This window comes from Pristiophorus japonicus, chromosome 13 (genome assembly GCF_044704955.1).
Source record: "Pristiophorus japonicus isolate sPriJap1 chromosome 13, sPriJap1.hap1, whole genome shotgun sequence".
NCBI lineage: Eukaryota > Metazoa > Chordata > Chondrichthyes > Pristiophoridae > Pristiophorus > Pristiophorus japonicus.
In genome coordinates this window covers 129375779-129389311 of record NC_091989.1, presented here as the reverse complement: position 1 = coordinate 129389311, position 13533 = coordinate 129375779, and the positions used below count along the sequence as shown (strand labels likewise).

Sequence of the window (13533 nt, the reverse complement as noted above, 5' to 3'; positions counted from 1 at the left end):
GGAGGAATGCACTAGCATAATACTTTAAAAAAAAAAATAATAATTTGACTTGAATAAACCAGCTTATAATAACCAACCTGAAGCTATAAATTCAGACTTTATTGGTTGTAGGGGGAGTGTTTGATAGTGCTGTTGGGGAGGAGTTAAACTAATATGGCAGGGGGATGGGAACCAATGCAGGGAGACAGAGGGAAACAAAAAGGAGGCAAAAGCAAAAGACAGAAAGGAGATGAGGAAAAGTGGAGGGCGGAGAAACCCAAGGCAAAGAACAAAAAGGGCCACTGTACAGCAAAATTCTAAAAGGACAAAGGGTGTTAAAAAAACAAGCCTGAAGGCTTTGTGTCTTAATGCAAGGAGTATCCGCAATAAGGTGGATGAATTAACTGTGCAAATAGATGTTAATAAATATGATGTGATTGGGATTACGGAGACGTGGCTCCAGGATGATCAGGGCTGGGAAACTCAACATTCAGGGGTATTCGACATTCAGGAAGGATAGAGTAAAGGGAAAAGGAGGTGGGGTAGCATTGTTGGTTAAAGAGGAGATTAATGCAATAGTTAGGAAAGACATTAGCTTGGATGATGTGGAATCTATATGGGTAGAGCTGCAGAACACCAAAGGGCAAAAAACTTTAGTAGGAGTTGTGTACAGACCTCCAAACAGTAATAGGGATGTTGGGGAGGGCATCAAACAGGAAATTAGGGGTGCATGCAATAAAGGTGTAGCAGTTATAATGGGTGACTTTAATATGCACATAGATTGGGCTAGCCAAACTGGAAGCAATACGGTGGAGGAGGATTTCCTGGAGTGCATAAGGGATGGTTTTCTAGACCAGTATGTTGAGGAACCAACTAGGGGGGAGGCCATCTTAGACTGGGTGTTGTGTAATGAGAGAGGATTAATTAGCAATCTCATTGTGCGAGGCCCCTTGGGGAAGAGTGACCATAATATGGTGGAATTCTGCATTAGGATGGAGAATGAAACAGTAAATTCAGAGACCATGGTCCAGAACTTAAAGAAGGGTAACTTTGAAGGTATGAGGCGTGAATTGGCTAGGATAGATTGGCGAATGATACTTAGGGGGTTGACTGTGGATGGGCAATGGCAGACATTTAGAGACCGCATGGATGAATTACAACAATTGTACATTCCTGTCTGACGTAAAAATAAAAAAGGGAAGGTGGCTCAACCGTGGCTATCCAGGGAAATCAGGGATAGTATTAAAGCCAAGGAAGTGGCATACAAATTGGCCAGAAATAGCAGCGAACCTGGGGACTGGGAGAAATTTAGAACTCAGCAGAGGAGGACAAAGGGTTTGATTAGGGCAGGGAAAATGGAGTACAAGAAGAAGCTTGCAGGGAACATTAAGGTGGATTGCAAAAGTTTCTATAGGTATGTAAAGAGAAAAAGGTTAGTAAAGACAAACGTAGGTCCCCTGCAGTCAGAATCAGGGGAAGTCATAACGGGGAACAAAGAAATGGCAGACCAATTGAACAAGTACTTTGGTTCGGTATTCACTAAGGAGGATACAAACAACCTTCCGGATATAAAAGGGGTCAGAGGGTCTAGTAAGGAGGGGGAACTGAGGGAAATCTTTATTAGTCGGGAAATTGTGTTGGGGAAATTGATGGGATTGAAGGCCGATAAATCCCCAGGGCTTGATGGACTGCATCCCAGAGTACTTAAGGAGGTGGCCTTGGAAATAGCGGATGCATTGACAGTCATTTTCCAACATTCCATTGACTCTGGATCAGTTCCTATGGAGTGGAGGGTAGCCAATGTAACCCCACTTTTTAAAAAAGGAGGGAGAGAGAAAACAGGGAATTATAGACCGGTCAGCCTGACCTCAGTAGTGGGTAAAATGATGGAATCAATTATTAAGGATGTCATAGCAGTGCATCTGGAAAATGGTGACATGATAGGTCCAAGTCAGCATGGATTTGTGAAAGGGAAATCATGCTTGACAAATCTTCTGGAATTTTTTGAGGATGTTTCCAGTAAAGTGGACAAAGGAGAACCAGTTGATGTGGTATATTTGGACTTTCAGAAGGCTTTCGACAAGGTCCCACACAAGAGATTAATGTGCAAAGTAAAAGCACATGGGATTGGGGGTAGTGTGCTGACGTGGATTGAGAACTGGTTGTCAGACAGGAAGCAAAGAGTAGGAGTAAACGGGTACTTTTCAGAATGGCAGGCAGTGACTAGTGGGGTGCCGCAAGGTTCTGTGCTGGGGCCCCAGCTGTTTACAATGTACATTAATGATTTAGACGAGGGGATTAAATGCAGTATCTCCAAATTTGCGGATGACACACAGTTGGGTGGCAGTGTGAGCTGCGAGGAGGATGCTATTAGGCTGCAGAGTGACTTGGATAGGTTAGGTGAGTGGGCAAATGCATGGCAGATGAAGTATAATGTGGATAAATGTGAGGTTATCCACTTTGGTGGTAAAAACAGAGAGACAGACTATTATCTGAATGGTGACAGATTAGGAAAAGGGGAGGTGCAACGAGACCTGGGTGTCATGGTACATCAGTCATTGAAGGTTAGCATGCAGGTACAGCAGGCGGTTAAGAAAGCAAATGGCATGTTGGCCTTCATAGCGAGGGGATTTGAATACAGGGGCAGGGAGGTGTTGCTACAGTTGTACAGGGCCTTGGTGAGGCCACACCTGGAGTATTATGTACAGTTTTGGTCTCCTAACTTGAGGAAGGACATTCTTGCTATTGAGGGTGTGCAGCGAAGATTCACCAGACTGATTCCCGGGATGGCGGGACTGACCTATCAAGAAAGACTGGATCAACTGGGCTTGTATTCACTGGAGTTCAGAAGAATGAGAGGGGACCTCATAGAAACGTTTAAAATTCTGACGGGTTTAGACAGGTTAAATGCAGGAAGAATGTTCCCAATGTTGAGGAAGTCCAGAACCAGGGGTCACAGTCTGAGGATAAGGGGTAAGCCATTTAGGACCGAGATGAGGAGAAACTTCTTCACCCAGAGAGTGGTGAACCTATGGAATTCTCTACCACAGAAAGTAGTTGAGGCCAATTCACTAAATATATTCAAAAGGGAGTTAGATGAAGTCCTTACTACTCGGGGGATCAAGGGTTATGGCGAGAAAGCAGGAAGGGGGTACTGAAGTTTCATGTTCAGCCATGAACTCATTGAATGGCGGTTCAGGCTAGAAGGGCTGAATGGCCTGCTCCTGCACCTATTTTCTATGTTTCTATGTAGTGAGGAGCTCATTCACTTATAAAATGTACTCAAATGCATGTGGATTTTTTAAATGCAGTAATTAAATTATTGACAGCAGAGGGTAAATTAATTACAAAATGTAATCTAAATTAATAATGAAATGCAGTGACTAAGTTCAATTAAATTGTGAATAATTCAATTATATTTCATTAATAATTTACTGAATTTTTCAATTTGGCCAGTAACTTCATTAATTATGAAACAGATTTAGAAACTTATGGGATTTTGAAATCCTAGTTGAACTGCTGCCACATTCTTCTGTTGGGTTGGTGTTTGGTCTCCTACTAAGTTCTGCTGTCAGTTACCATTGCTTGTTAGTAGCTTGTGCTGGATGACAAGTGTGGAACTGATCAGCTTTCTGCAGCAGATCTGTGAGGAACTAAGACTGTAAATTGTCAGTGTATCACTAAGATGTAAAGATCATACATGTGCAAAGCCAGGATAAGCAGCACTAAGGGCAGTGAGCTTTGCACATACACGAGAACAATACGTCCTACAGAAATGCTGCCACTTTGTTCAGGCCATTATTGAGACGCAATGGCACCAGGCTTTGGGCCGTGTATGTAAAGATTCCCAATTATCCAACCGAAGGCCCAACTGAAAATCCAAATGCTGGGAATGGAACAGATTGCCAGACCAAGCCCATTGAGAGAGAGGAAGTCTCCTGCAGAGAAAAGTTGTTGAAGGAAATTAGAATGGGAGGGTAAGTTTATGGGCTGGTGTAGCAATTTTTTCGAAATTGTTTTGATTTGTGTATTATAAATTTTATTTTGAGAGATAGTTGGATCAATGGGGAGCCAACCTGGCTGCTCAAAGGAATTTGATGTTTCTTCAGGGATTTGAGTGTCTGCTTTTGTGGTGCTTGTTCATTTGTTGCTTTTCAGTGGGAATTTTTTGTGAAGATCATTTTTTTCAATGTAGAGTTCCTTAAAATATATATTTTTTTTTTAAACAAGTAATGATTTTTAATTAGCTGCTTTGGGCCCAACAGAGACTTTCCCCTATTTTCTAGTTACATACGTCCACGTCATTTGAACACTTTGCCAGATGTAAAACTTGAATTATTTAGGGCTCAATTTTCCCCAGTTATCTGCCCTGTATTTTTTGCGTAAATTAAAATATCCAAGTTTCTGCGCCAGTGTAAGTTAGTTACGATTTTTTTAGGTTAGTTTTTTTTGCGTCATAGGGGCATAACCTGATGTCGGCACCAGTTTTTCATATTTATGCAAGTTTGCCAACTTACATTTCTCCAGGGACGGCGTATGTGACAACTCCCGAAAATCCCTCTGGGCACTTAAGAAAAAGCAGCGCACATTGCAAAATCGGTGCAGAAAGACACCATTGTTTTTATGCGAAGTTTTGGAGGAAGTCAAGAACACCTTAAATGTGCATCATGAAGTTTAATTTTTTCAAACTTAAAACAGAGAAAATGGAAGTCTCATGCAGTTCTTTAATTTTGGATTTTTTTCAAAGTGCCACGCCACCACCAAACGTCTCCTCACTGGGCTCGAGGGTCGGAGTGTCGGCCGGCAGAATCGTTCCTTCGCCTGGACACTGACTTGGCTTCAAAAGAAGCCGCGCGGGAGGTGGGGGGGTGGACGCCGAGCCCCTGTGTCTGGGCGAGGGAGCAATCCTGCTGGCCGACCCTTGAGCCCAGTGACGAGACGTTCGATCGGTGGTGGGGTGGTACTTTGAAAAAAATTTAACATTAAAGAATTGCATTAGACTTCATTGCCCCAAATGTCCTCATTTGAATGCCTAGCTTCCCGTTCTAAGCAAGCCTATTGCGCATGCGCAGACCTGGGTATGTTCGATACTAGGGCGTCGACCTTGGGGGGGGGGGGGGGGGAGAGAGAGAAAACAAAGAAGCTTTAACTCCTTGTCCTGCTGTTTGGAGCTTCTTGTAAAGGTACAACTTAATTATGTGGGCAATATTGACAATGCCATACCTCATTCAAGCCTTCTGCATGATGGTGCTGCGGAGGAGACGATTGATTCAACGTCATCGCATGAGGAACCTCGTGCACGTAGGATGTAGGATGATGGGCAGGAGGCCTTACCCACGTCGGGTATATCGAGACAGGCGTTCATACCTGCACCTGAGTGATGCAGACTATGTGAGAAGACTGCGTTTCCGCAAAGAAGTTGTAACCGCGATCTGAGAGTTAATAAAAGCAGAGCTGCAACCAAGAAGCATCAGGTGGACTGCTTTGTCAGTTGAAGTAAAGGTTACAGCTGCACTTTCATTCTATGCATCTGGATCATTCCAGGCCACAAATGGGCATGTGTGCGCCATTTCATAACATGCAACACATGTTTGCATTTGGCAGGTGACTGCTGCACTATATACCCAGAGGAATGACTACATAAAGTTCCCCATGACCGCCCAGGCAATGCGTGAAAGGACTGTGGGTGTCTCCTGGATTGCTGGTGTGCCAAAGGTACAGGGCTACATTGATTGTACCCACATTGCCTTGCGAGCACCTTTGGAAGATTCCGAGATGTACAGGAACAGAAAAGGCTTCCACTCCGTTAATGTGCAGCTCATGTGTGACGACATGCATCACATCATATCAGTTGATGCGAGATACCCTGGGAGCACACATGATGTGTTCAATCCATGCAAGAGCACTATATCTGCCATGTTTCAGCAGCAGCCAGAAGGGCAGAGCTGGCTGCTGGGAGACAAAGGGTACGGCCTCGCCATTTGGCTCATGACGCTCCTTTGTGTAACCCGGGTAGCAGCTGACTGGGAAAACAACATGTCGTACATTGCGACGCGCAGCATAATGGAGAGAACCATTTGCATCTTGAAATAGCATTTCCGATGTCTGGACCATTCCGGAGTCTACTTGCAATACTCCACTGAGATTGTCGGTCAGTTCACTGTTGTACGCTACATGCTGCATAAGTTAGCCATCATGAGGGTGAGAGTGGCTGATGATGATGAGGAAGATGCAGATGACAAGGAAGCCACGTAACTACCTGACGGCGGAGGAGGGCGGGCGGACCGTTGTGCCCCTTTAACAATTGCTCGAGCCTTGCACCAGCAGCTCATCCGTGAATGCTTTGCTGCCTGAAGGATCAGCGGCAACTATTCCAAATGGACCATGTTTACTGTTTGGACCTGTTCTGTAATGTGTTGTGTTAATGGAACAAATAATGGAAATGATTCGGTTAGAGTTTAAAATATATTTTATTCAAAAGTTTAACATGTTCCTCCGGATACTCTGAAATGGGGGGTAAGGGGTCGGCCATTTAGGACTGAGATGAGGAGAAACTTCTTCACTCAGAGTTGTTAACCTGTGGAATTCCCTGCCGCAGAGTTGTTGATGCCAGTTCATTGGATATATTCAAGAGGGAGTTAGATATAGCCTTTACGGCTAAGAGGATCAAGGGGTATAGAGAGAAAGCAGAAAAGAGGTACTGAAGGAGTGATCAGCCATGATATTGAATGGCGGTGCAGGCTCGAAGGGCCGAATGGCCTACTCCTGCACCTATTTTCTATGTTTCTATGTTTGTATTTTACTTAACTTAACTTTAATAAAAAATATTCTTGTATCAAACTTTAAAGTTTTCAGTTAAGATCACTTACAAACTGTTAAACTTGTAAATTTACATAACTTACAAAAAACTTTTAAAATGAGAACAGTTACAACAGTAACAATAATAACAACAGCAACAAAGAAAGGCTTCACCCATCTCTCCTACACTTTATTCTTAAACCGCCTGCTGCGCCTGGTCTTATTGACTCCACCCCTGCCTACAGGCAGTGGCGCAGTATTTCTCGGGTTGGTACCAAGCTTATTCTTTCGAACATCTCTGGTAATGCGCACTTCTTGATGGGCTGGGGGGGAGGCGGCTAGCGGTAATGTGGAAGTGGGGATTGAAGTGGCAGTGGCAGTTGATTCCGTCAGTGGACGTGGGGTCTGTGCCTGTTCCCTTATTGCAGCAGCTAACTCCGACATTCCCTCCCTCATGTGCCCTGACAGTATCTCAACTACCTGCAACATTCCCTCCCTCATGTTCCCGGACAGCGTTCCCATTTCTTGTGCAAGTGTTGTTACTTCTCCCGACAGACCTGATACCACATCACCCACCCCACTGATGGTGTCCAGGAGTGATCGTGTAAAGTCAATGTTCTCCGCACTCATTGCCATCATCTGAACCACGTCTGTTAGATCCTGCACAGGAGAGTGCTGTCCAGCTCTCCTTTCCCTCCTCACCCTGGGTGTGACTCGCTGCATCCCACTGGGACCCACAGCCTTGGACGGTGGGGCCTGAGTGTGCCTCGCTACCCCCCACTGGAATCTCCACCTCGGACTGAGAGAAACCATGGAATGTCCCAACATTCGTACCGCTCAGGAAAGGTCCTGGCACTTCAATGGGTGGCTCCTGCAGCTCCTCCAGTGAGGGCTTCATCCATCCCCTCCTCCTCCTCCCCCCCCCCCCCCCCCCATGTTCTTGGGCTGGAAGGTGGGATTGGAAGATGTTCTCCTCTTGAGGCTCGTCCTTGTCTGAATCTTCAGCCTCGTCAGGGTTGGCCTCAAGTTCTGCAAAATATAACAGAACAGACAAATGGTTAGCAGCAGAGGAGGGGGAAGGGTGGCATGAGTAGGCCCACACAGCGCAGGCAGCAGGCTCATTTGAAGGACCACGATGAATGATAGCACATTGCATCAACCGAAGCGTAGCTGACATAGACATCCCCATGAACCGAAGCATAGCTAGCCCGCGCAGTACTTAACATTTAGCAAAGCCAGACTGTGGAATTTGCAGGATTTGCCCTCTCCCTCGACTGTGGACCCAGCTTGTGCAGTGGTGGTTTGCTTTTCTCCAGGCAGGACCCATCAAAGCAGCAACGCTGTCTTCCGAGGGTGTCAGTGGGTGCAGATTTGCCAGGCTTCCTGCCGCTCGAGTTCTTTCTCTTGTGTGCCACCTTCCTCTGCAAAGATGAAAATATACCTTTTTAGAGAGGGTGTCTTTCTGCTGGGTGGGATATATAACAGATGGTCACATTTACAATTACAATTCCAGTGAATAAATGAAAATATTACTTACACTAACTACTTGACCAAGGTCCTGTCACTTTTTGCACTGGCCTCCAGACCTTGGGGTGGTCAGCATTGCACAGTAATGTTTCTTTTCTTTTGGTGAAACTTTTATGTGACCTCTGTGGGTGTCCAGCTCGTGCCATCTGGCCTCAATTAGAATAACTAGTGCCTCCACTTCATCCTGTAAGAAATTCTTGGCCTTTGAGCCGCGTTGCAGCCGTATTGTATTGCAGCTCTGATTTTTCCACTGAAAATTAAAGTTCTCGCACACAACTGGCTCTTTAAAAATGGCCAAATGGAGACCAGGAGCTGTACTGGGCATGTGCGCCCAGAGCAGTCACATCAAAAACTTCATTTATTTTTCCGCGCATGCGCAGAAGCAGGGGCATCATTTTTCAGTGCAGACATTAGGCTCCACCCCCTGAAGCTAAAGGACAGGCTGCGTGGCGCCAATTTCAAATAATAGAATGGGGAAACTTGCAGTTATTTTTTTTTTGAGTAGCCGTGGCCAAAGAAAACAGGCTAACCCTAACCCTAACCCGCATTTTGCAGTATGCCAAAAAAACGGATTTGGGGAAAATTGTGTCCGTAGAGATAAATTTTGCTACATTACAACAATGACTACACTTCAAAAATACTTCATTGGTTGCAAAGTGCTTTGAGATGTCCTGACGTTGTGAAAGGTGCTATACAAATGCAAGTCTGCCTTTCTTCCTTTTGTAGTTCTGTGTTTGGTCAATGAGAACAGCATGACTGGCAAGTCTTGCTCTTGAGTGATAAGTACTGCTAATTGGGCCCTGGGGTGTCACTTTCTAACCATTGCTTGTTTTTAGCACTGATTGGTCTATGGGAACAATTAGGCAGTGAGTGCAGCAATTGTGTTACCATGAATGTCATCACAAAATAGTTTCAGAAGGATCATCTTTTCACTTAAGAGTTACCAACTTTCTCAAGTTCACAAAGTTTACACAAAGATATTGAAAATTGAACTGTTTGTGGCAGTCTTCTAGAAATATTTCATTTTGCTCAACACAGGACAGGAAAAGATTTCATTGTATTAAGAAGACTTTAAAAAAGTCATTTTATTGAGCTCATTTATTCTTTTGTCACTGATAGTTAATCCTCGCAAACCTGAGGAACCATAGAAACATAGAAAATAGGTGCAGGAGTAGGGCATTCAGCCCTTCTAGCCTGCACCGCCATTCAATGAGTTCATGGCTGAACATGCAACTTCAGTACCCCATTCCTGCTTTCTCGCCATACCCCTTGATCCCCCTAGTACTAAGGACTTCATCTAACTCCCTTTTGAATATATTTAGTGAATTGGCCTCAACTACTTTCTGTGGTAGAGAATTCCACAGGTTCACCACTCTCTGGGTGAAGAAGTTTCTCCTCGTCTCAGTCCTAAATGGCTTACCCCTTATCCTTAGACTGTGACCCCTGGTTCTGGACTTTCCCAACATTGGGAACATTCTTCCTGCATCTAACCTGTCTGAACCCGTCAGAATTTTAAACGTTTCTATGAGGTCCCCTCTCATTCTTCTGAACTCCAGTGAATACAAGCCCAGTTGATCCAGTCTTTCTTGATAGGTCAGTCCCACCATCCTGGGAATCAGTCTGGTGAATCTTCGCTGCACTCCCTCAATAGCAAGAATGTCCTTCCTCAAGTTAGGAGACCAAAACTGTACACAATACTCCAGGTGTGGCCTCACCAAGGCCCTGTACAACTGTAGCAACACCTCCCTGCCCCTGTACTCAAATCCCCTCGCTATGAAGGCCAACATGCCATTTGCTTTCTTAACCACCTGCTGTACCTGCATGCCAACCTTCAATGACTGATGTACCATGACACCCAGGTCTTGTTGCATCTCCCCTTTTCCTAATCTGTCACCATTCAGATAATAGTCTGTCTCTCTGTTTTTACCACCAAAGTGGATAACCTCACATTTATCCACATTATACTTCATCTGCCACGCATTTGCCCACTCACCTAACCTATCCAAGTCACTCTGCAGCCTCATAACATCCTCCTCGCAGCTCACACTGCCACCCAACTCCTCGCAGCTCACACTGCCACCCAACTTCGTGTCATCTGCAAATTTGGAGATACTACATTTAATCCCCTCGTCTAAATCATTAATGTACAATGTAAACAGCTGGGGCCCCAGCACAGAACCTTGCGGTACCCCACTAGTCACTGCCTGCCATTCTGAAAAGTACCCATTTTCTCCTCTCTTTGCTTCCTGTCTGACAACCAGTTCTCAATCCACGTCAGCACACTACCCCCAATCCCATGTGCTTTAACTTTGCTCATTAATCTCTTGTGTGGGACCTTGTCGAAAGCCTTCTGAAAGTCCAAATATACCACATCAACTGGTTCTCCCTTGTCCACTTTACTGGAAACATCCTCAAAAAATTCCAGAAGATTTTTCAAGCATGATTTCCCTTTCACAAATCCATGCTGACTTGAACCTATCATGTCACCTCTTTCCAAATGCGCTGCTATGACATCCTTAATAATTGATTCCATCATTTTACCCACTACTGATGTCAGGCTGACCGGTCTATAATTCCCTGTTTTCTCTCTCCCTCCTTTTTTAAAAAGTGGGGTTACATTGGCTACCCTCCACTCCATAGGAACTGATCCAGAGTCAATGGAATGTTAGAAAATGACTGTCAATGCATCCGCTATTTCCAAGGCCACCTCCTTAAGTACTCTGGGATGCAGTCCATCAGGCCCTGGGGATTTATCGGCCTTCAATCCCATCAATTTCCCCAACACAATTTCCCGACTAATAAAGATTTCCCTCAGTAGTTCCTCCTTACTAGACCCTCTGACCCCTTTTATATCCGGAAGGTTGTTTGAGCAAAAAGATTTGGTTTTATTAAAATTGAACTTTTTAAATATTTCATTCCTAATCATCAAAACTGAAGGACAAATACGCCAGTGCTCCAACCCAATGTTTTCAAATTTTTCTCTAAGGCTCCCTCATTATTTAAAAACCTTGGGTGAAAAATAACTGAACTAAAATTTAGTACTTTAATTCAACTTCACATGCCATGGACAAAGATAATGCATGTCCGAATTCTGTGTTTTGTTTTGAATATGAACTTTCTGCCCACCTTTCCCACAACTCCCTCTTTGAATCTCTTCCACCGGGGTTCTGCCTCTGTCACAGTATTGAAACAACCCTCACCAAAGTCACAAACAACATGGGCTCAGAGCTAGGCCAGGGGAATGCCTACGGGGACGTTTGGTTTGATGAGCAAGGGGAAAGGGAGATGCAGCTGAACAGATGGTCTCAATCTTAGTGACTGAAGCTCATGAGGTCCTCACCTTGTTGGTGATATTGGTGGCGATAGGGGAGTGGAATTTAAGGAGGTAATTGGTAGTGGAGCAAAGAAACCAGGGTTACTTTTTCTCTTCGAGGTGATCGTGGAGCAGTGCATGGTTATGGCCCAATAGCTCTTGATGTGGTCCAGCTAGATCAGATAATGGATGTCTATGCCATTTGTGCATCAGATACGCTCAGGTCCATGCTCCTTGGACTTGAGAGCAAATTGGGGCCATACCAGGGAGATTGGCCAGAATGAGCGAGAGTAAAGGATTTTCTTGGGCCAAGGGCATCACTGGTGCATGAGAGGGAGTGATTGAGCAAATCAGTGGCTGCAGAAGTATTGTGGCGAATGGAGGGCCGCTAAAGGCTAGACAGTTGGGAGTTTGAAAGTGCAATTGTAAGTAGGTTGAGTGTTTTTTTCCAGATATGGACGCAGAAGGAAATAGGGTTGGAAGGAAGTGGGAGTTGTGGGTGCTGAGGGCTACAGGGCATGGTCGGAGATTGCAACCATGGGAGTAGCGAGGCCATGGGTGATGACCAGATCAAGTGGCTCGCCTTGAATATCGCTAGGAGAGTTTATATAGAGGGAAAGGTTTAGGAGGATGTAAGGAGATCAATGAATTCAGAGGACAAGGGGAGCGGAGATGAATATTGATATCACCAAAGATGAGTGATTGATCATTGCAGATACTGAGGAAAGGAAGGAACACATCACGGCCACACCATCACCACTGTGGTGGAAAATATAGCCAGACGGGGAGGCTTCAGTAAGGAGCAAGGTGCAGCTGCCTGTGATCCAAGACACAAAATATTGTTTGCAATGAGTTATATGACAAAGTTTCTTTGTTTCTAAACAGGTTAGTTAAATGTAATGGTATTGAACCACCTATGATGATGATGATGATTTCTACAGTATTTGAATTTGAATATTTGAACACATACTATATAGATGCAAGCACCATTGGACCAATTTATTGTCCTCTGAGGGGGTAACTGTCATCACAAGGCTTAGTAAACTTAGAGTCCTGAAAATGATAACACATCTTGTTAGAATTTTTAGACTGCCCCACATTTTTGTCTAATGCACAAAAGATACTTCAAATATTTTTTTTTCTTTTTTTTCCAAATATCTTTCCACAGATCCTTAGTTTGACTGTTGATTCACTTTGCCTCTCGTTTTTCTCCTGTGACCTTTTCTCTTGATTTTAATCTCCATTTTACCACATGCTTTGATCCTATATTTTGATAATTGTGATCCAGCCTGACACCATCAGACATAATGTAGTTACAGAAAAGTTAAAGCAGATGTACTTGATTTGTAATATTGCCCTAAGTGTACAATCACTTCAACTTAGTTTTGATCAAAAAGAAAGAAAAGTGCGATCAATGTTTTTGAGAGGTTGCCAGCTGTCAGAATAACGAACAGTCATTGCTTCTGACATAAACCTTTAAAACTTTCCTTGTGGGGCAAACATGTTCAACTTCTGGATTTATTTTTGTTTAATTAAAAAAAAATAGCACGTTTCCTTTCTTTTAACACAGACTTGTACACTAACTAACGATGACTCACCCTTTAAAACCCCACAGTATCTGAGGAATTCAGAATTTCAGGATACCGCTGAAACACTGTAACCAGTGTTAAAAATGCAGTGCCCCTATGGAATTAGTGTACTGCGTCTCAAAGAGTGTAATGCAGTTTTATAAAGTGCTACTGTTTCCAGAGTTCAGTTAGATAGAAATTAAGCGCCCTTCCAAGCTCTCAGCCCTAGGGGAAGCTATTTACCAGCTGCATATTTCTCATATCAGCACAGGACATGGTCTTCCAGTTGCCCCAAGTCAGACTTAACTTTTCAGTGGGTAACTGTGGCAACTCTAACCTTTTCTTGCA

The 13533-nt window shown here is 44.2% G+C and overlaps 1 protein-coding gene across 7 annotated transcripts in view; it reads left to right on the top strand.

Annotated features, from left to right (window-relative positions):
• chd9 (chromodomain helicase DNA binding protein 9) overlaps window positions 1-13533 on the top strand; it is a 331271-nt gene that overhangs the window by 271657 nt on the left and 46081 nt on the right. The window lies entirely within an intron of this gene.